Source organism: Bufo bufo, chromosome 4 (genome assembly GCF_905171765.1).
Source record: "Bufo bufo chromosome 4, aBufBuf1.1, whole genome shotgun sequence".
In the NCBI taxonomy this organism is placed as follows: domain Eukaryota; kingdom Metazoa; phylum Chordata; class Amphibia; order Anura; family Bufonidae; genus Bufo; species Bufo bufo.
Genome location: NC_053392.1, coordinates 236,129,635 through 236,150,755, shown reverse-complemented (window position 1 = coordinate 236,150,755; position 21,121 = coordinate 236,129,635). Strand labels below are relative to the sequence as shown.

The window sequence follows — 21,121 nt, the reverse complement described above, 5'->3', positions numbered from 1 at the left end:
CTAAACTACTGCAGCCAGATGCAGGGGACTGCTGAAGGCAAAGCAAGGAGTAAATGTCCTGTGTAAAATCCAGTCTTTGCAAATGACCCCCATTGTACTGCGTTTATCGGCTGCAGCTGCTCTTGTATACTGTGTATATACGTATACAGCGCTTTCTTCCTGAGGCCCTATCTATTACCGTGATACATAATGTCACTAGCTCTTCCCAGGATATTCCCGCACAAACCTACCTACCGCGGTAAGTGGACACAGCTGCCGTCTCTATGGAGAGAACCGGAGCTTCCACTTTAACGGCAGAGCTGAGCACTTCCTTGTAGCAGCGATTCACAAGGGGTGGGAGGAGTTGTGACTCTCATCATCCGCATGCAGTCAGTGCGGTCACAGGAGGAGACGAGCAGCTGCCCGGGGTCCTCCAGCTTGTCACACACCGGTAAGACTATGTGCCCACCGTGCACTCCATGTAGATGGGGGAGCAGCCGCCATTCTCTGCCCTCACAGGCGGCTATGGAGAACTTAGAAAAACTTCACCAAGCCCCACCCTGCTCTACTAACTGCCATGCCAGCACCCACTGTGCAAGTGTGAATGGGCTGGAAACCTCTGACAGAAAGCAGTTTTAGTGCCTGGCCCATGTGTCGCCTAAGTGACAGGTGTGTGGTCCAGACATCCCAGATGTATGTAGAGTAACCTATAGCAGCCAGGCCTGTGACGTCTCTCAGGATCTCTCCTTACTGTCTGGAGCTCTGCCCAGCAATACATGGTAATGATGAAAGCCTGCCTGGGAGGTGTTGTCACGTCTGAGCAGCCTGACGAGAAAGCTGAAGGTGGGCACAACCTGTTCTGTTCCACGTTACTCAAGGCCATTTTATATAATCCTAGAGGAACCCTTTAAGGCCTCTTCACACGAACGATACAGATTACGTCAGGGTGTGTTCAGTCAAACTCGGAGCATTTCGCAAGCAAGTTCAGTCAGTTTTCTCTGCAAGAATCGCGTTTAGTGGTTCAGTTTTTTCCACACAGGTGCAAGCAGTTTTGATGCGTTTTTCAATCGTGTAAAAAAAAAAAAAAAAAAAAAAAGAGAAGACTTAGGCCTCATGCACACGGCCGTTGTTTTGGTCCGCATCCGAGCTGCAGTTTTGGCGGCTCTGGATGCGGACCCATTCACTTCAATGGGGCTGCAAAAGATGCGGCCAACACTCCGTGTGCTGTCCGCATCCGTTGCTCCATTCCCTGGTCCACAAAAAAATATATCCTGTCCTATTCTTGTCCGCATTTTGCGTACAAGAATAGCAGTTATATTAATGGCTGTCTGTGCCGTTCTGCAAATTGCGGAACGCACACGGACGCCATCCGTGTTTTGCGAATCCGCAATTTGCGGACCGCACATTCACACGTCATTGTTTGGTCAGTGATTTCATTGGCGATTGTGAGCCAAAATCAGGATTGGAGCCTCCACAGGACCTAAGGTATAAGAGAAAGATCTGCACCTGTTCTGTGTTTACAGCCGCACCTGGTTTTGGCTCAAAATCACTGACTGTGTGAATGAGGCCGAGAGCGGTCCGTGGTATGCCGGGCTGGATTCCTGTTCAGAGCAGGAGCGCATGGCGTCATTGGTTGCTATGACGCCGTGCGCTTCATGCTGCCTCTGCAACTACAGTTAATACACTCGAGCGCCCCAATGACACCGTGCACTCCTGCTCTGAACAGGAATCCAGGCCGGCATACACGGACACTCACGGCCGTGTGCATTCGGCCTGAGGCATTACAAACATCTCCTAGCAACCATCAGTGAAAAATCACTGAAGCCCCATTCACTTCTGTGAGGCTAGAGCTGCGTGGAAAAACGCGCAATATAGAACAAAGCTGCGATTATCATGCAATGCAGAACTGATGCGTGAAAAACAACGCTCGTGTGCACAGATCCATTAAAATGAATTTGTCAGGATTCAGTGCGGGCGCTATATGTTCACTTCACCCGTTGCACCCGTGCAGAAAACTCGTTCCTGTGAAAGAGGTCTAACAAGACGGAGAACGGAGAAGCACGGATGGCTTCCACGGTGTGGTCAGACAGGTTTCTGTGCTGTGTCAGAAGTCTGCAATGTTTTAACTGTCAACGTTGCACGTCATAAAAGTCGTCAAGGCTCCATGGGGGAATTTATCAAACTGGTGTAAAGGAAAACTGTATTAGTTCTCCCTAGCAGCCAATCGGATTCCACCTTTAATTTTTTTCAGTTTTGTTAGGAAAATGAAAGAATCAAGCTGATTGGTTGCTATGGGCAAACTAAGCCAGTTTACCTTTTTACCAGTTTGATAAATCTTCATGAGGGACATACCCCTACCTGCATTCCCATACCCCTGCACTGGTGTGAGATCAGCAGATGCCTCTTAATAAATTAGGCCTCATGCACTCATCTGTATCCATGTTGCTGTCCGCAAATCACCGATCCCGGCCGTGTGCATGCCACAACTGTCTTAGGCCCCTTTCACACGGGCGAGATTTCTACGCGGGTGCAATGCGTGAGGTGAACGCATTGCACTCGCACTGAATCCGGACCCATTCAATTCTATGGGGCTGTGCACATGAGCGTTGGTTTTCACGTATCACTTGTGCGTTGCATGAAAATCGCAGCATGCTCTATATTCTGCGGCCCCATAGAAGTGAATGGGGCTGCGTGAAAATCGCAAGCAAGTGCGGAAGCAGTGCAATTTTCACGCGCGGTTGCTAGGAGATGATCGGTTGCTAGGAGACCCGATCTTTATTATTTTCCCTTATAACCTCGTTATAAGGGAAAATAATAGCATTCTTAATACAGAACGCATAGTACAATAGGGCTGGAGGGGTTAAAAAAAAATATAATAATTTAACTCCCCTTAATCCACTTGCTCGCGCAGCCCGGCTTCTCTTCTGTCTTCTTCTTTGAGGAAAAGGACCTTTGATGATGTCACTGCACTCATCACATGGTCCATCACATGATCCATTACCATGGTGATGGATCATCTGATGGACCATGTGATGACCGGAGTGACGTCACCACAATTTTTTAACCCCTCCAGCCCTATTGTACTATGCATTCTGTATTCAGAATGCTATTATTTTCCCTTATAACCATGCTATAAGGGAAAATAATACAATCTACACAACACCTAACCCAAACCCGAACTTCTGTGAAGAAGTTTGGGTTTGGGTACCAAACATGCCGATTTTCTCACGCGCGTGCAAAACGCATTACAATGTTTTGCACTCGCGCGGAAAAATCGCCTCGCTCGGCCCCGCTCCATCCTTAATGCCGCCTGCGCCGGGTGTAGATGTGACGTCATCGGCGCAGGCGCATTGAGGATGGAGCGGCCGAGCGAGCGACCGCCTCTCAGTGCGCCTGCGCCGACTGAAGACAGGTACGGGGCAGGCGCCAGATTTTGAATGCAAACAGGGCCAGCAGAGAGAGATCCCGTCCGCTGGCCCTGTCAATCAACATGCGGAGGGGGCGTCTTTAGGATAGGAGGATGCGGCTGCTACCAGCAAGTAGCCGCCCTACTTTGTGGTAGCAAGGTAATTTGCATATTTTAAAAGTACGTTTTTAACATAATCTGCTGAACCAAAATGATTAATTACAGTATGTATGCATAAATCGCAGTATAGGGATTATAAGTAACCAAAAAAAAAGAAAAACTGTTTAGTGGGGTGACAGAAGCCCTTTAACGCTAATTTTCTGGCGTAATTATAGTAAATCCAGCGGGCAGCACAAAGTCCTGCCCCTGCTAAGCCCCACCCCTTTTCTTGACACTTCAGAAAAGTTCTGAGAAGCTTAAAATGTCACAAATTATGGTGCACATATGCAACATATTTTGCAACCTTTTTAATGCCACAATAGTGGCGCAATGCCCGCTATGTTTCTACTGAAAGTTTCCGTAGGTTCTATGGGGCCAGTGTCTGACACAGCCTGCTGTGTAGTTTCTGCAACCCCCATAGAAGTGAAAGGTGAGAGTTGCTCAAAAGTGTGACCACCTCTCCAGGGGTCATGGGACCTGTATTCTAGAGTAAGCCCAGGACAGTGAGTTGGAACATGCGTCCATCAGATATTTCTGGCTTATTCTATGAATATGACATAAAGTATGCAGTGGGAATATCCCTTTAAGACATTACAGGGGTTCTCCATGATATAAAATGGCCACTAGCATCTTGTCCTTAAATGTGAGTGGTATTCACATTCTAGGGGTTTGTGTCGGGTGAGCGCATCGAGTCCCCGCGCTGCTGTGGCGGAGACTCGATGTCTCAGAAGGCAGCCCAATGCCGTGCAGAGGCTGCCCAATGCCTTGCACGGCATCGGGAACTGCCTTCTACGGGAGCCGAGGAGATCCAGCCTCAGGCTGGGTCTTCTAGGCAACCTGTTAATGTATGACTCAGTGGCATACACTAACAGGCAATGCATTACAATACAGATGTATTGTAATGCATTGCAGAGGGGATCAGACCCCCAAACGTGAACATCAGAAATAAAGTAAAGAAAAAAAAAGGAAGTTTTTAATAAAATTAATAAAGTAAAAAAACGCGTATTGGGTATCGCCGTGGCTCTATAAATATATCACATGATCCACCCTGTCCGATAAATACCATAAAATAAAAACTGTAAAAACAATTTTTTGTCACCTTACATCCCAAAAAGTACAACACTAAGTGATCAAAAAGGCGTATGCCCCCCAAAATAGTGCTAATCTACCCCAATTGAACCCCTACCTAAGCCAATCTCCCAAAAAATAAAAAAAACTATGGCTCAGAATATGGAGACACTAAAACACAATTTGCTGGTATTGTGTAAAACTTAAGTAAATTTAAAAAAAAGTATACATATTAGGTATCGCCGCGTCTGTAAGAACCTGCTCTATAAAAATATCACATGACCTAACCCCTCAGGTAAATACCGTAAAAAATAAAAACTGTGTAAATAAAAAAGCCATTTTTGGTCACCTTACATCACGAAAAGTGTAATAGCAAGCGATCAAAAAGGCATACGCACCCCAAAATAGTGCCAATCAAACCGTCATCTCATCCCGAAAAAAATTAGCCCCTACACAAGAGTCGCCCAAAAAATAAATAAAACTATGGCTTTCAGAATGTGGAGACACTAAAGAATCATATATTTTTTTTTTTTATGCTTTGTTATGTAAAACTTAAACAAATAACCAAAAAAAGTAGTCATATTTTGTATTGTCGCGTCCGTGACAACCTGCTCTATAAAAATACCACATGATCTAACCTGTAACAAAAAATAAACGGTGCCAAAACGGCTATTTCTTGTTACCTTGCCTCACAAAAAGTGTAATATAGAGCAACCAAAAATCATATGTACCCTAAAATAGTACCAACAAAACAGCCACCCTATCCCGTAGTTTCCAAATGGGGTCACTTTTTTGGAGTTTCTACTCTAGGGTGCATCAGGGGGCTTCAATTGGGACATGGTGTCAAAAAAACAGTCCAGCAAAATTTACCTTCCAAAAACCATATGGCATTCCTTTCTTTCTGCTCCCTGCCGTGTGCCCGTACAGTAGTTTACGGCCACGTATGGGGTGTTTCTGTAAACTACAGAATCCGGGCCATAAATATTGAGTTTTGTTTGCCTGTTAACCCTTGCTTTGTAACTGGAAAAAATGGATTCAAATGGAAAATCTGCCAAAAGTGAAATTTAGAAATTTTATCTCTATTTTCTTTTAATATATTTGTAAAATGGGGTCATTTTTGGGTGGTTTCTATTAGGGCTGCAGCTAACGATTATTTGAATAATCTATTAGTTGTCAATAATTTAATCGATTAATCGGGAAAAAACACCAAAATGACAAAAAAAAGGGGTTTATATGATTTTACTTGAAAAATTATGTTCAAAGGCCATATTAAAACAAATTGTGGATGGCACTGTTATGGGGAGGGGGATCTGTGGATGGCACTGTTATGGGGAGGGGGATCTGTGGATGGCACTGTTATGGGGAGGGGGATCTGTGGATTGAACTATATAGCATCTTATATAGCATTGCTTATAGCACAGACCTGTCACTTACCAGTAGGAGGAGCGCCCGGCCGGTCACAGACATCGCAGCTCGCAGGTAAGTATAATGCTTCTAAAAATTGCTAAGTAACCATGGCAACCAAGACTGCAGTAGAGTCCTGGTTGCCATGGTTACCGATCGGAGCCCAGCGATTAAAACTGGGACTCTGATCGGTACTCTCCGCTGCCACCAATGATAGGGGGGGAGATTTTAATTAGGAGGGGGAGGGAGGGGGGGCCCACTGGCCACCAATGAATCTACAGTACTACAGGGGAGGGAGGGGGGCCGGCGGCACCTGAGGGGTTAATTGTGCGGATCACAGCCCCCTGTAAGAGATCGGGTGCTGCCAGGCAGCAGGGGGCAGTCATGTACACCGTTCAAAGTATATTCTAACTAGAAGCGTCCCCATCACTATGGGAACGCCTCTGTGTTAGAATATACTGTCGGATCTGAGTTTTCACGAAGTGAAAACAGCTCTGAAAAAGCTTTTATGCAGATGGATCTGCGGATCAGTCTGTGTGAAAGTAGCCTACGGCCACGGACCACGGACGCGGATGCCAATCTTGTGTGAATCCGTGTTTTTTCACGGACCCATTGACTTGAATGGGTCCGTGAACCGTTGTCCGTCAAAAAAATAGGACAGGTCATATTTTTTTTTTGATGGACAGGAAACACGGATCACGGATGCGGCTGCAAAACGGTGCATTTTCCTTTTTTTTTTTTTTTTTTTTTCACGGATCCATTGAAAGTCAATGGGTCCGCGAAAGGAAAACGGCACAACGGTCATGTGCATGAGGCCTTACACAATGATTTCTTTTTTTTAAACAAAAAAAATCATGTTTTAGTGTTTCCATAGTCTGAGGGCCATAATTTTTTCAGTTTTTGGGCGATTACCTTGGGTAGGGTATGATTTTTGCGGGATGATATGACGGTTTGATTGGCACTCTTTTGGGGTGCATATGACTTTTTTTTATTGCTTGCTATTACACTATTTGTGATGTAAGGTGACAAAAAATGGCTTTTTTTTTACACCGTTTTTATTTTTATTTTTTTACGGTATTCATCTGAGGGGTTAGGTCATGTGATATTTTTATAGAGCAAGTTATTACGGGCTCTGCGATACCTAATATGTATACTTTTTTTTATTTATTTATGTAAGTTTTACACAATAATATCATTTTTGAAACAAAAAATAAATTCATGTTTTAGTGTCTCCATAGTCTAAGAGCCATAGTTTTTTCAGTTTTTGGGCGATTATCTTAGATAGGGTCTCATTTTTTGCGTGATGAGATGACGGTTTGATTGGCACTATTTTAGGGTGCATATGACTTTTTGATCGCTTGCTATTACACTTTTTGTGATGTAAGGTGACAAAAAATGGTTTATTTAGCACAGTTTTTATTTTTTACGTTGTTCATGTGAGGGGTTAGGTCATGTGATATGTTTATAGAGCCGGTCGATATGGACGCGGCGATACCTAATATGTCTTTTTTTTACTTAATTTTTTGTCCCACTTTGGGACTTCAACTTTTGGGGGTCTAATCCCTTTTACAATGCATTCCAATACTTCTGTATTGGAATGCATTGGCTGTATGAGTAATACAGTGCGTATTACTCATACAGCTTCCAGCCTGTGAGATCCAGGGGGCTGGATCTCACAGGCTCGTCACCGGAAGGCAGTGCAGATGCCTAAGGAAGGCATCGCGCTGCCTTCCATGCCATCGGGTCCCCCCTACAGCCGCATGGGGACTCGATGGCACCGCCGCCCGCCGGATAAGGTAAAAACCGCAGGTCTGAATTAACCACTTCCCATCTGGGCCCTTTGCCCCCTTCCTGACCAGGCCAAATTTTGCAAAACGGACATATCTCACTTTATGTGGTAATAACTTTGGAACGCCTTTATTTATCCAAGTCATTCAGAGATTGTTTTCTCGTGACACATTGTACTTCATGATAGTCATAAATTTGAGTCAAAATATTTCACCTTTATTTATGAAAAAATCCCAAATTTACCCCAAAATTTAAAAAAAATCGCAATTTTCTAAATTTCAATTTCTCTGCTTTTAAAACAGAAAGTGATACCTCATAAAATATTTATTATTTAACATTCCCCATATGTCTACTTTATGTTGGCATCATTTTGGAAATGTCATTTTATTTTTTTAGGACGTTAGAAGGCTTAGAAGTTTAGAAGCAATTCTTCAAATTTTTAAGAAAATTGCCAAAACCCCACTTTTATAAGAACCAGTTCAGGTCTGAAGTCACTTTGTGGGGCCTACATAGTGGATACCCCCATAAATGACCCCCATTGTAGAAACTACACCCCTCAAGGTATTCAAAACCGATTTTACAAACTTTGTTAACCCTTTAGGCGTTCCACAAGAATTAAAGGAAAATGGAGATCAAATTTTTACATTTCACTTTTTTGGCAGATTTTCCATTTTAATCAATTTTTTTCTCTAAACACATCGATGGTTAACAGCCAAACAAAACTCAATATTTATTACCCAGATTCTGCGGTTTACAGAAACACCCCACATGTGGTCGTAAACTGCTGTATGGGCACACGGCAGGGCGCAGAAGGAAAGGAAACTCCACATGGTTTTTAGATGCCATGTCCCATTTGAAGCCCCCCTGATGCACCCTTACAGTAGAAACTCCCAAGAAGTGACCCCATTTTGGAAACTAGGGGATAAGGTGCCAGTTTTATTAGTACTATTTTTTGGGTACATATGATTTTTTGATCATTCAATATAACACTTTATGGGGCAAGGTGACCAAAAAATTGGTTGTTTTAGCACAGTTTCTATTTATTTATTTTTACAGCGTTCACCTTAGGGGTTCAGTCAAGTGACATTTTTATAGAGCAGATTGTTACGGACGTGGCGATACCTAATATGTATACTTTTTCTCATTTATTAAAGTTTTACACAATAATAGCATTTTTGAAACCAAAAATTATGTTTTAATGTGTTCCCATGTTCTGAGAGCTATAGTTTTTTTATTTTTTGAGAGATTTTCTTATGTAGGGGCTCATTTTTTGCGGGATGAGGGTGACGGTTTTATTGGTACCATTTTGTGGGACATACGCGTTTTTGATCACTTGGTGTTGCACCTTTTGTGATGCAAGGTGACAAAAATTGCTTGTTTTGACACAGTTTTTTTTATTTATTTTTTACGGTGTTCATCCGAGGGGTTAGGTCATGTGATATTTTTATAGAGCTGGTTTTTACGGACGCGGCAATACTAAATATGTCTATTTTACTTTATTTTTTCTATTTTTAATTTTTTATTTTTATTCCTAACTTGGGAACTTTTTTTTTTTTTACATGTGAAACTTTATTTTATTTGATTTTTTCAACCCTTTATTTTTTTTATTTTTTTTTTACACTTTTCGTCCCCCATAAGGTCATACAAGACCTCTGGGGGACATTTGCTTCACTTTTTTCTTTTTTTTTTCACAGTTGATTTCTCCTGTAACTGGGGCTGAGATAGTAGCCCCAGTTACAGGACAAATGCACCCCTATAGAGGCTGTACAGCAGCAATCCTGCGCTGTACAGCCTCACAGCAGGGCTGATCGAGGTCTCTGAGAGACCTCACACAGCTCCTGCACACTCCGGTCACGGCGGTCACATGACCGCCGGGCCGGAACAGGAAGCGCACAGCGCTTCCTGCTCTGCAGACACAGCGCTCGGTGAGCGCTGTGTCTGCAGCGATCGTGAAGGCAGGGACACCTGGGCACTGTCCCTGCCTCCTCTCTGGGTTGCCCTGCTGTCACTGACAGCGGGCAACCCGATCAGCAGCTGCACGATTAGCGTGCAGCTGCTATTTCTGACAGGACGTTTTAAAACGTGCTGTCAGAAATAGACGTCCACCCATAGGACGTTTATATCCTATGGGCGGACGTGAGGCGGTTAACCTGCGGTTTGCGGCGATCGCCGATGTGGGGGTCACATGACCCCCCCCGACGTTGTGACAGGATGCCCGCTGAATGATTTCAGCGGACATCCTGTTCCGATTAACCCCCGCCGCGCCGCAATGTAATTTTAAAGTTAGGACTCGGCAAACATGGCGTACCGGTACGTCCTAAGTCCTTAAGGGGTTAAATGGAACCTGTCACCTCCAAAACACATTTTAAACCAACATCATTACCTTACAGTAGCCCCCAGTGTGTTCCTAATCATGTTTTTCATTCCTCCACTGGTTGTTGTATACTTTATAAAAACGCAGTTTTAGTCTGCGTTTTCACTATCCTCAGAGTCAGCTTGAAGTCAAGGGGGCAGCAGCCTCCTTGCTTCAAGTCAAGCTAAGCCCGTCCCTTACACGTCCTCCCTTCTCTGTGATTGACATCCTGCTGGGAGGCTGCCGTCGTGCAAGTCTCGCGCATGCGCGGTGCGCTCCTTGTCACTACGCGATCCCTGCTCCCGCACTCAGCCAGCCGCTTTCCTCTCCTCTCTCTGCGCGTGCTCGATGGAAAAGCCCAGCGCATGCGCAGAGATGAAAGTGGCCGGCTGAGTGCGGGAGCCGGAGACAGGATCGTGCAGTGACAAGGAGCGCACAGCGCATGCGCGAGACTTGCACGACGGCAGCCTCCCAGCAGGATGTCAATCACAGTGAAGGGAGGACGTGTAAGGGGCGGGCATAGCTTGACTTGACGCTGCCCCCTTGACTTCAAGCTGACTCTGAGGATAGCGAAAAACGCAGACTAAGGCATCATGCACACGACAGTATTTTTTCACGGTCCGCAAAACGGGGTTCCGTTGTTCCGTGATTTGTTTCCGTGTGTCTTCCTTGATTTTTGGAGGATCACCAGACATGAAAAGTGAAAAAAAAAAATCTAAGTCAAGTTTGCCTTGCAAATGATAGGAAAAAAACGGACACGGATCACGGACGCGGATGACAATCTTGTGTGCCTCCGTGTTTTTTCACGGACCCATTGACTTGAATGGGTCCGCGAACCGTTGTCCGTGAAAAAAATAGGACAGGTCATATTTTTTTGACTGACTGGAAACACGGGTCACGGACACGGATGACAAACGGTGCATTTTCCGAGTTTTCAACTGACCCATTGAAAGTCAATGGGTCCGCAGAAAATCACGGAAAACGGAACAACGGACACGGAACACAACAACGGTCGTGTACATGAGGCCTAAAACAGCGTTTTTTTATAAAGTATACAACAACCAGTGGAGGAATGAAAAACATGATTGGGAACACACTGGGGGCTACTGTAAGGTAATGATTTTGGTTTTAAATGTGTTTTGGAGGTGACAGGTTCCCTTTAACCCCTTAAGGACCGGGCTCATTTTCACCTTAAGGACCAGGCCATTTTTTGCAAATCTGACCAGTGTCACTTTAAGTGCTCATAACTTTAAAACGCTTTGACTTATCCAGGCCATTCTGAGATTGTTTTTTCGTCACATATTGTACTTCATGACACTGGTAAAATGAAGTCAAAAAAATAATTTTTTTTGCACAAAAAAATACCTAATTTACCAAAAATTTGAAAAAAATTAGCAAATTTCAAAGTTTCAGTTTCTCTACTTCTGTAATACATAGTAATACCCCAAAAAATTGTGATGACTTTACATTCCCCATATGTCTACTTCATGTTTGAATTGTTTTGGGAATGATATTTTATTTTTTGGGGATGTTATAAGGCTTAGAAGTTTAGAAGCAAATCTTAAAATTTTTCAGAAATTTACAAAAACTCAATTTTTAGCGACCAGTTCAGGTCTGAAGTCACTTTGCGAGGCTTACATAATAGAAACCACCCAAAAATGACCCCCATCTAAGAAACTACACCCCTCAAGGTATTCAAAACTGATTTTGCATACATTGTTAACCCTTTAGGTGTTGCACAAGAGTTATTGGCAAATGGGGAGGAAATTTGAGAATTTCATATTTTTGTCAAATTTTTCATTTTAACCCATTTTTTCCACTAACAAAGCAAGGGTTAACAGCCAAACAAGATTGTATCTTTATTGCCCTGACTCTGCCGTTTACAGAAACACCCCATATGTGGCCGTAAACTACTGTACGGGCACACAGTAGGGCGTTAGAGTGAAAGGTGCGCGGTTTGGTTTTTGAAAGCCAGATTTTGCTGGACTGGTTTTTTGACACCATGTCCATTTGAAGCCCCCCTGATGCACCCCTAGATTAGAAATTCCATAAAAGTGACCCCATCTAAGAAACTACACCCCTCAAGCTATTCAAACTGATTTTACAAACTTTGTTAACCCTTTAGGTGTTGCACAAGATTTAATGGAAAATAGAGACACAATTTCAAAATTTCACATTTTTGGCAGATTTTCCATTTTAATATTTTTTTTCCAGTTACAAAGCAAGGGTTAACAGCCAAACAAAACTCAATATTTATGGCCCTTATTCTGTAGTTTACAGAAACACCCCATATGTGGTTGTAAACCGCTGTACGGGCACACGGCAGAGCGCAGAAGGAAAGGAATTCCATACGGTTTTTGGAAGGCAGGTTTTGCTGGACTGTTTTTTTTGACACCATGTCCCATTTGAAGCCCCCCTGATGCACCCCTAGAGTAGAAACTCCAAAAAAGTGACTCCATTTTAGAAACTACGGGATAGGGTGGCAGTTTTGTTGGTACTAGTTTAGGGTACATATGATTTTTGGTTGCTCTATATTACACTTTTTGTGCAGCAAGGTAACAAGAAATAGCTTTTTTGCCACGTTTTTTTTTTTTTTGTTATTTACAACATTCATCTGACAGGTTTTATCATGTGGTAATTTTATAGAGCAGGTTGTCACGGACGCGGCGATACCTAATATGTATACAATTTTTTTTATTTATGTAAGTTTTATACAATAACTTCATTTTTAAAACCAAAAAAATGTTTTAGTGTCTCCATAGTCTAAGAGCCATAGTTATTTCAGTTTTTGGGCGATTATCTTGAGTAGGATCTCATTTTTTGTGGGAGGAGATGACGGTTTGATTGGCACTATTTTGGGGTGCATATAACTTTTTGATCGCTCGCTATTACACTTTTTGTGACCGTTTTTATTTTTTTACGGTGGTCACCTGAGGGGTTAGGTCATGTGATATTTTTATAGAGCCGGTCGATACGGACGCGGCGATACCTAATATGTATACTTTTTATTTTATTTATGTAAGTTTTACACAATGATTTCATTTTTGAAACAAAAAAAATCATGTTTTAGTGTTTCCATAGTCTAAGAGCCATAGTTTTTTCAGTTTTTGGGTGATTATCTTGAGTAGGGTATGATTTTTTGCGGGATGAGATGACGGTTTGATTGGTACTATTTTGGCGTACATGCAACTTTTTTGATCACTTTTATTACCTTTTTTGGGAAGTAAGGTGGGCAAAATTTCAATTTTCTCATAGTTTTTATTTTTTTATTTTTATGGCGTTCACCGTGCGGGGAAAGTAACATGACCGTTTTATAGATCAGGTCGTTACGGACGCGGCGATACCTAATATGTGTAGTGTATTTTATTTTTTTAATTTTTATTGAGTGATAAATGTTTTTTTTTAAATCTTTTTTCACTTTTTTTTACATTTTTGTGACCCAGACCCACTTGGTTCTTGAAGATCCAGTGGGTCTGATGTCTGTATAATACAGTACAGTACAATATATATTGTTCTGTACTGTATTTTACTTACACTGAACAGATCTATGCTTTTAGCACAGATCTGTTCAGCACCATGGACAGCAGGACGCCTGAGCAGGCGTCCTGTTTCCATGGGAACCTTCCCCGTCTGCTCAGAACTTCGCAGACGGGGAAGGGTAAGCACGGGGCTGAGGGGGGCTCTCTGGGGGCTCTCTCCCTCTCCATCGGGGGGCTGCAAAGGCACAGCAGCCCCCCGATTGAGAGGGAGGGAGCTCCCTGACCGATGACAGTTAACTTTTTCCATACAGCGGTCCGTACGGACCGCGGTATGGAAAGGGTTAAACGGCTGACATCTTCACAGATGTCAGCCGTTTATACCAGGGTGCCAGCAATGTGCTGGCACCCTGGTATAACCACTAGAAGCCAACGATCATTCATGGGGAGGCGGGCGGGGGATCGCGATCCCGCCTGCCGCACCGCCCGCCTCCCGCAACGCCCCCACCGCATGCGACACCCCCCCCCCCGCACCCCCCTCCGGCATAAAATCGTGCAGGGGTGCGGGGGGGGGGGTTGAAAAATATTTATTTTAGCCACTCTAAAGTTTCTGATCCCCGCGGTCAGGGACCGCGGCGATCAGAAACTGCAAAAAGCGCAGCAAACCGCAGGTCTGAACTGACCTGCGGTTTGCTGCGATCGCCGATACGGGGGGGTCAAATGACCCCCCCCCCCTGCATTGTTACGGGATGCCGGCTGAATGATTTCAGCCGAAATCCCGTTCCAATTAACCCCTGGGGCGCCGGAATACAGATTTTAAGTCAGGACGTACCGGTACGTCCTGGGTCCTTAAGGACTCGGGAAATAGGGCGTACCGGTACGTCCTGGGTCCTTAAGGGGTTAAAGATAATACAAACGGAACGGATGCAGATGGTTGGTTGTATTATCTGAACAGATCCGCAGAAAAAGCGAGTGTGAAAGTAGCCTAACATACAGTGGCGATCAAAATTTGAGAACAATACACAATTTCCAAAATGTCAAGGTCATAGTGTAGTCCTATGTGAATATATCCTAACATGAGTAAAATAGCAGTATTTTAAGATTATTTCATAAATTGTATTTATTCTAGGGCTGCAGTAAACAAATATTTTAGTAATCGAGTATTCTATCTATTTTTTTACGATTAATCGAGTAATCTAATGAGAAAAACCTTCTTAAAATAACATTGCTTTATAAAAACAATATTTTTATTTCAAATAATTGCACACACATAAGACCGCCCCTCCATGCCATGTCCCCCAATGCCCCCATGATGGCACTGCCATCAACCCCTACATGCCATCCAGATTGCCATGATATCCCCCTTCCCCAGTGCCTCCAATGCCATCCACCATGTGCCCCGACCCCCACTGCCATCAGATCAGCAGCCCCTCCATGCCATCTAGATTGCCATGATGTCCCCCTTCCCCTGTGCCTTTATGCCATCCACCATGTCCCCCACTCCCCCAGATCAGCCCCTCTAGGCCAAATCACAGGTTCCCCCATTAACCCCTCCCCCGCCAATAACTTTATACATGCCAAATCAAAGATGCCCCCATTAACCCCTCTCCATCCCCCCACCTCCGTCTCATATCCCTTTTATACATGCCAAATCACAGCCTGGTGCCCCAATTAACCTGTCTTCCACCCCCCCCCTTCCCCTTCCCCCCGACACCAATAACATGTCATTACCAATTCACAGGTGCCTCAGTTTCCCCCCTGGCCTGCGGCTGCTGCCGCTGACTTTATGCTTACCTTTAATGGCAGTGCGGCTGGCACATAGAGCCTGCAGGAGACGCGTCTTCATCCCAGCATGCACTGGGACCTGACATCAGACACCGCGTCAGCCAGCGCGCTTACTATGTGTGAACGCACGGCCCTGCAGCGCAGTGTCGTGTTGGGAGGCCACGGAGCGGTGAGTGAGAAGCTTCATTTCACTCACGCTCCGTGGTCATGTGATTCAAACGATTGCTCGATGCAGGGAAACTGCATCAAGGATTTTTTTGCCTCAATTTCATCGATTTGAATAGTTTCAGCCCTAATTCTAAAAATGTAAATGAGATGATTGAAAAAGAACACTGATCAAACATAGAGAAAACTTTCAGATACCTGCAAGTTATTGGTGTTAATCTGGCAACTGGTGCTAATTTCCTTAATGATCTGACAAACCCTATTTAACTGGCAACCTAACTTTCCAGTTTTCATTGACTTTGCCAAAATGGTGTGCCGTTCCAAAGTGACTGAAACCCTCCGGCAGCAGGTTGTCCAGATAAAGGCCAAAGGGGTGACCCTATCAGCAGTAGCAAGATAAGTTGGTCGTTCCAAGTCTGTGATTTCTAGAATATTGCATCTTTACATCACAAACTCATTCAAGTCCCCCCAAGAAGGCTGGTCGCCCTCGAAAGACAAATGCAAGAGAGGACAGGATAATGCCGAGAATCTCCATGGGTAATCGTTTCAACGCCACAGCTGGAGCACTGAACAGGTTAAGGATCTGCCTCGTCATACAGTGTCTCGACGTTTAGGGTCCATTCACACGTCCGTGTGTGTTTTGCGGATCCGCAAAACACTGACATCGCTGGCACTTAATAGAAAATGCCTATTCTTGTCCGCAATTGCGGACAAGAATAGGACATGTTCTATTTTTTTTCGGGATCGGAATTGCGGATCCGCAATTCCGGATCCGGGCAGCACATCGTCCTGTCCCATAGAAATGAATGGGTCCGCAATTCTGTTCCGCACCATTTTGCGGAACGAAATTGCGGACGTGTGAATGGACCCTTAAGAACATTTGGACTGAAGGCCCATTTTGCAGTGACCAAACCTCTCATTAGCAGAAAGAATCAAAAGGCTAGACTCTCTCCTTTGCTGAGGAGCATGTTGTGTGGACAGAGAAGTGGTCCAGAGTTCATTTTGGTGATGAAAGCAAGTTTAATTTATTTCGGTCTGATGGGAAACATTATGTTCGTCGACAAACTGGGGAAAGACTGAACCCAAAGTATGTAAAGAAGTCAGTGAAAGATGGAGGAAGACGTGTCATGGTTTGGGGAATGTTGGACCTCTCATACAGCTACATGGCAGAGTGAATGCAAGTGTGGATCAGAACCTTCTTCAACAACACATGGGGCCAGATTTATCATTAGCTCAAGTCAGAATAATGGAGTGAAAAAGTCTAAAAAAAATGCACAAATGCTAAAACTGCGCACAAATTTGCGACTTTTTTCTGCTCTGCACTATGCTTGCCAGTTTTCTGAAAGTGGGCGTGTTTTCTTATGTAAATGAATCTCTACACAGATTTACTATTGGGACTATTTAAAAAGTCGCAAAAAAATGCGCAATTTCACTCCAGTGAGGACCATGCTTATCTTATAAGACTTTTTAATAGAACATGCGACTTTTTCGTAAGGACGTGCGACTTTTGTAAAGCTGCTTACTGACAGATAAACTGCTACTGTCAAACCACATTTATTACAGGGCCGATCATAAATCTGACTTTAGCCATATGTGAAAGTGGAGTGAGCTTTCAGAGTAATGATAAATCTGGCCCATGGTTCCTTTCTTGCTTTCAGGGCCGGCCTTAGGTGTTCAGGCGCCCTGTGCGTGCTAACCTTGTGGCGCACAAGTTACCAGCCCGCACACCCCAAAGGCCGGTGTAATGTTATACTTCCCTACTTCGTGAGATTTCCCTACCTTCGTCACTTCCGGTCGCACCGGACATGACGTAAGGAGGTGTGCAGCGTCGCGCAGGCGCACAACGACAGGTTAGGGAAATTTCACAGCAGAGTGCGCATGCGCCGGGAGCCTCGCCGGCGGTTAGGGTAGGGAAAAACTATGGGCCAGTGCGCAGGCGCAGTGATCGGATGGATGTTCTCAGCTGGACACCGGCCGACACTGCGCATGCACCGGGAGCCTCACCAACGGTTAGGGAAGGGAAAAATTACGTACGGGCCAATGCTTTTTCCCTACCCTAACCGCTGGTGAGGCTCCCAGCGCATGCGCAGTGTCGGCCGGTGTCCAGCTGAGAACATCCATCCGATCACCGCACCTGTGCACTGGCCCATAGTGCGCGCCCCCCCCAATACCCCAGTATAACAAACATTGGTGGCGCAGTGCGCCCCCCCCAACACCCCAGTATGATAAACATTGGTGGCGCAGTGCGCCCCCCCCCAACACCCCAGTATAATAAACATTGGTGGCGCAGTGCGTTCCCCCCAACACCCCAGTATGATAAACATTGGTGGCGCAGTGCGCCCCCCCCCAACACCCCAGTAGGATAAACATTGGTGGCGCAGTGCGTCTTCCCCAACACCCCAGTATGATAAACATTGGTGGCGCAGTGCGTCCCCCCCCAACACCCCAGTATAATAAACATTGGTGGCGCAGTGCGCCCCCCCCAACACCCCAGTATAATAAACATTGGTGGCGCAGTGCGCCCCCCCCAACACCCCAGTATAATAAACATTGGTGGTGCAGTGGGCCCCCCCAACACCCCAGTATAATAAACATTGGTGGTGCAGTGGGCCCCCCCAACACCCCAGTATAATAAACATTGGTGGCGCAGTGGGCCCCCCCCAACACCCCAGTATAATAAACATTGGTGGCGCAGTGCGCCCCCCCCCATATAATAAACATTGGTGGCGCAATATAATAAACATTGGTGGTGCAGTGCGCCCCCCCTCAATATAATAAACACCTCCGCCAATTGATCGTTTCCTGTTCTTTCTTCATGACCTGTCAAAGGACCTGTGGTGACATCACTGTTCTCATCACATGATAAATCACATGATCCATCACCATGGTAATGGACCATGTGATGAGCTCAGTGATGTCACCACAGGTCCTGAAGAAAGAACAGGAGACCGGCAGCTACGCGATCAACTGGAGGAGGTGAGTTAATGTTTTTTATTATTTTTTAACCCTCATTGGCACTTCCCACTGTGCCACCAACGTTTCTTATACTGGGGTGTTGGGGGGGGGGGGGGGGGGGGGGCGCACTGTGCCACCAACATTTCTTATACTGGGGTGTTGGGGGGGGGGAGGGGGGCGCACTGTGCCACCAACGTTTCTTATAAAGTTATACAAATACAGGAGGCGGGTGCCGGAATCAAATAGCCGACACCCGACCTCTGTGACAGGGAGCTGCGATCAGCGGCAGTTAACCCCTCAGGTACCGCACCTGAAGGGTTAACTCAACTGCCGCTGATCGCAGCTCCCTGTCACAGAGGTCGGGTGTCGGCTATTTGATTCCGGCACCCGCCTCCTGTATTTGTATAACTTTATAAGAAACGTTGGTGGCACAGTGGCCACAGCCCCTCCCCTCCTCCTCCCGTCTCTCTTCTTATTGGCAGCGGCGGGGGCAGCAGGCAGGTCAGACACAGGGGAGGAGGAATCAGGTCAGACAGGGGAGGGGGAGATGGAGGGGGCGCCCCGAAGGAGAACACAAGTGCAGCCTCGCCTGCCGCATATTACATTGCGAGCTGTCGGCCGCCCAGCGCCCCTGTTGCTATGGCGCCCTGTGCGGCCGCACAGCCCGCACACCCCAAAGGCCGGTCCTACTTGCGTTCATCACTTAATCAGCCAGGACAATGCCCCCTGTCACACACCAAAACGGGTAAAGCAGTTCCTTGAAACTGAAAACATTGAAACAATGAAATGACCAGCCCAGAGTCCTGATCTAAACCCAATAGAAAACCTCTGGAAAATCCTTGGTGACAAAGTTATGGTCAAGAAACCCACAACAGTCACAGAACTGCTGAAGAGGCTGCAAGAAGAGTGGACCAAAATCCCACCAGAGCAGTGTGAGAGACTAATGATGTCCTGTGGCCGCAGATGTGCTGAAGTCATTCAAAGCAAGGGTCTGTACACTTCTACTGATTGTGACTGGTGTAACCTGCAGAAAATTCAGTTAGTCTTTCTCTGTGCTACAGTCATAGCTGTTCTCTAATTATGATCATCAGGTTTAAAAAAAACAAACTAAAGGTTTTATGTTAAAATACTTTGGTTATTTTGGGAAACACTGTTCTAATGGTATGGTTTACCCCTTACAAAAAAACCTTCAAATGATGATCAAAGTCGATTACATTATTTCTGAAAAAATCAAGTGTTCATAAATTGTTCTCTAATTTTGATCGCCAGTGTAGCTGCTGTGGCTCCACTATCACTTCTCTGGGGCTCAGACGGGCCCTGCTTACCCAGTGCTCAGGGCCCCCCTCACCTTACATATTTTATCAATCTTTCTGCCGGCTCCTGCAGTGACAGACAGTCCCCAGCCAGCCTATGGCAGTGCTCTTTCCTCTCTGTCTGCTGGGTGTTGAACTGGCCAATCAGCATTTAGCAGCGTTAATAGCCTGCTGCTGATTGGTTAGCCTAGCTCAGTTAACAGAGACAGGACTGAGCAGGCGAAATGCTGGACTTGTCTTCCACTGCGCTGCCTGCCCGGCTCAGTGATTTATAACCACCCAGAGACTGGTAATGTCTCCAGAGAGCGTGCCCTGCACAGCTACGGACAAAGTAAGTAGTGTGCAGCTGTGCACTGTCAAAAGTAAAAAAAAAAAAAAAAAAAAAAGTTAATGGGGGAGTGTTATTGTGAGAGGGCATCAGCAAGCAGAGTTCGAGGGTAGAGGGGGCACACTGCCCTCTAAATAATCTTATGATATAGAGAACCCCCCCCCCCCCCCATGAACGCTGCTTGTTGATGCTTATATAGACGATGATGCCCCAGCAGCCTCCCCCTGTCACATTAGCATTAAGAAGAGTTCATGGAGGGGTGGTGCTGTGCAGAGTGGGCACAAGCAGGAGGAACGATGCTATGCAAGCTCCTGCCCTGCACTCCTTCAGCTCTGCTCGCATATAAATCTTTAGCTGGCAGGCAGGAGCAGTGATTTGTGCTGTGCATCACTCGCTGCAGCCCTAGTGAAATCTGTACTTCTGTACACCACTATCATATCAGCGGTGTACAGATTATTAAGCACTACAGGCAGTTGAATTTCAGAAAATAATAATACATCTTAGAAAAAGTCATCTTATGGCACTTATAATAGGTTCTAATAAACTTCATTTAGTTTACGTGTACTTTAAGTTAGGGATGTCCAACCTGCGTTCCTACAGCTGTTGCATGATGGAAGTTGTAGTTTTGCAGTAGCTGGACAGCTGCAGGTTGGACGTCCCTGCTTTAAAGGGTTATCCAGGTTCTTTCAAGTTAACCCCCAAACCGTGAGAATGGAGGCCCTGAAGCCTGTAATGAACGGAGGGGCCAGTCGCACTTGTGTGCTTCTATTAATTTCTATGGGAATTCCGGAGATATTTGAGCAGTGTACACATCCTGTGGATAGGGAATAGTTTGAAACGAGAATACCCCTTTAAGGCTTTATATTGTCAGCAGTAGGCTACATACGCATGGAACCATGTCTACTTAAATATACGTATATAATTTCCAGAGCAAAACCTTAT

General features: G+C 45.2%; 1 protein-coding gene across 2 annotated transcripts in view; it reads left to right on the top strand.

The window, feature by feature from the left end:
- The first annotated feature begins 329 nt into the window (after nucleotides 1–329).
- The window catches only part of TPRG1 (tumor protein p63 regulated 1), a 114,625-nt gene continuing 93,833 nt past the window's right edge, over nucleotides 330–21,121 (top strand). The window contains exon 1 of one of the 2 annotated variants that reach the window (XM_040428382.1): nucleotides 330–428. The gene's annotated coding sequence lies outside the window, so the exon portion shown is untranslated. Of the gene's footprint in view, nucleotides 431–21,121 lie in introns of both variants that reach the window. The other variant, XM_040428381.1, reaches the window with a different exon arrangement.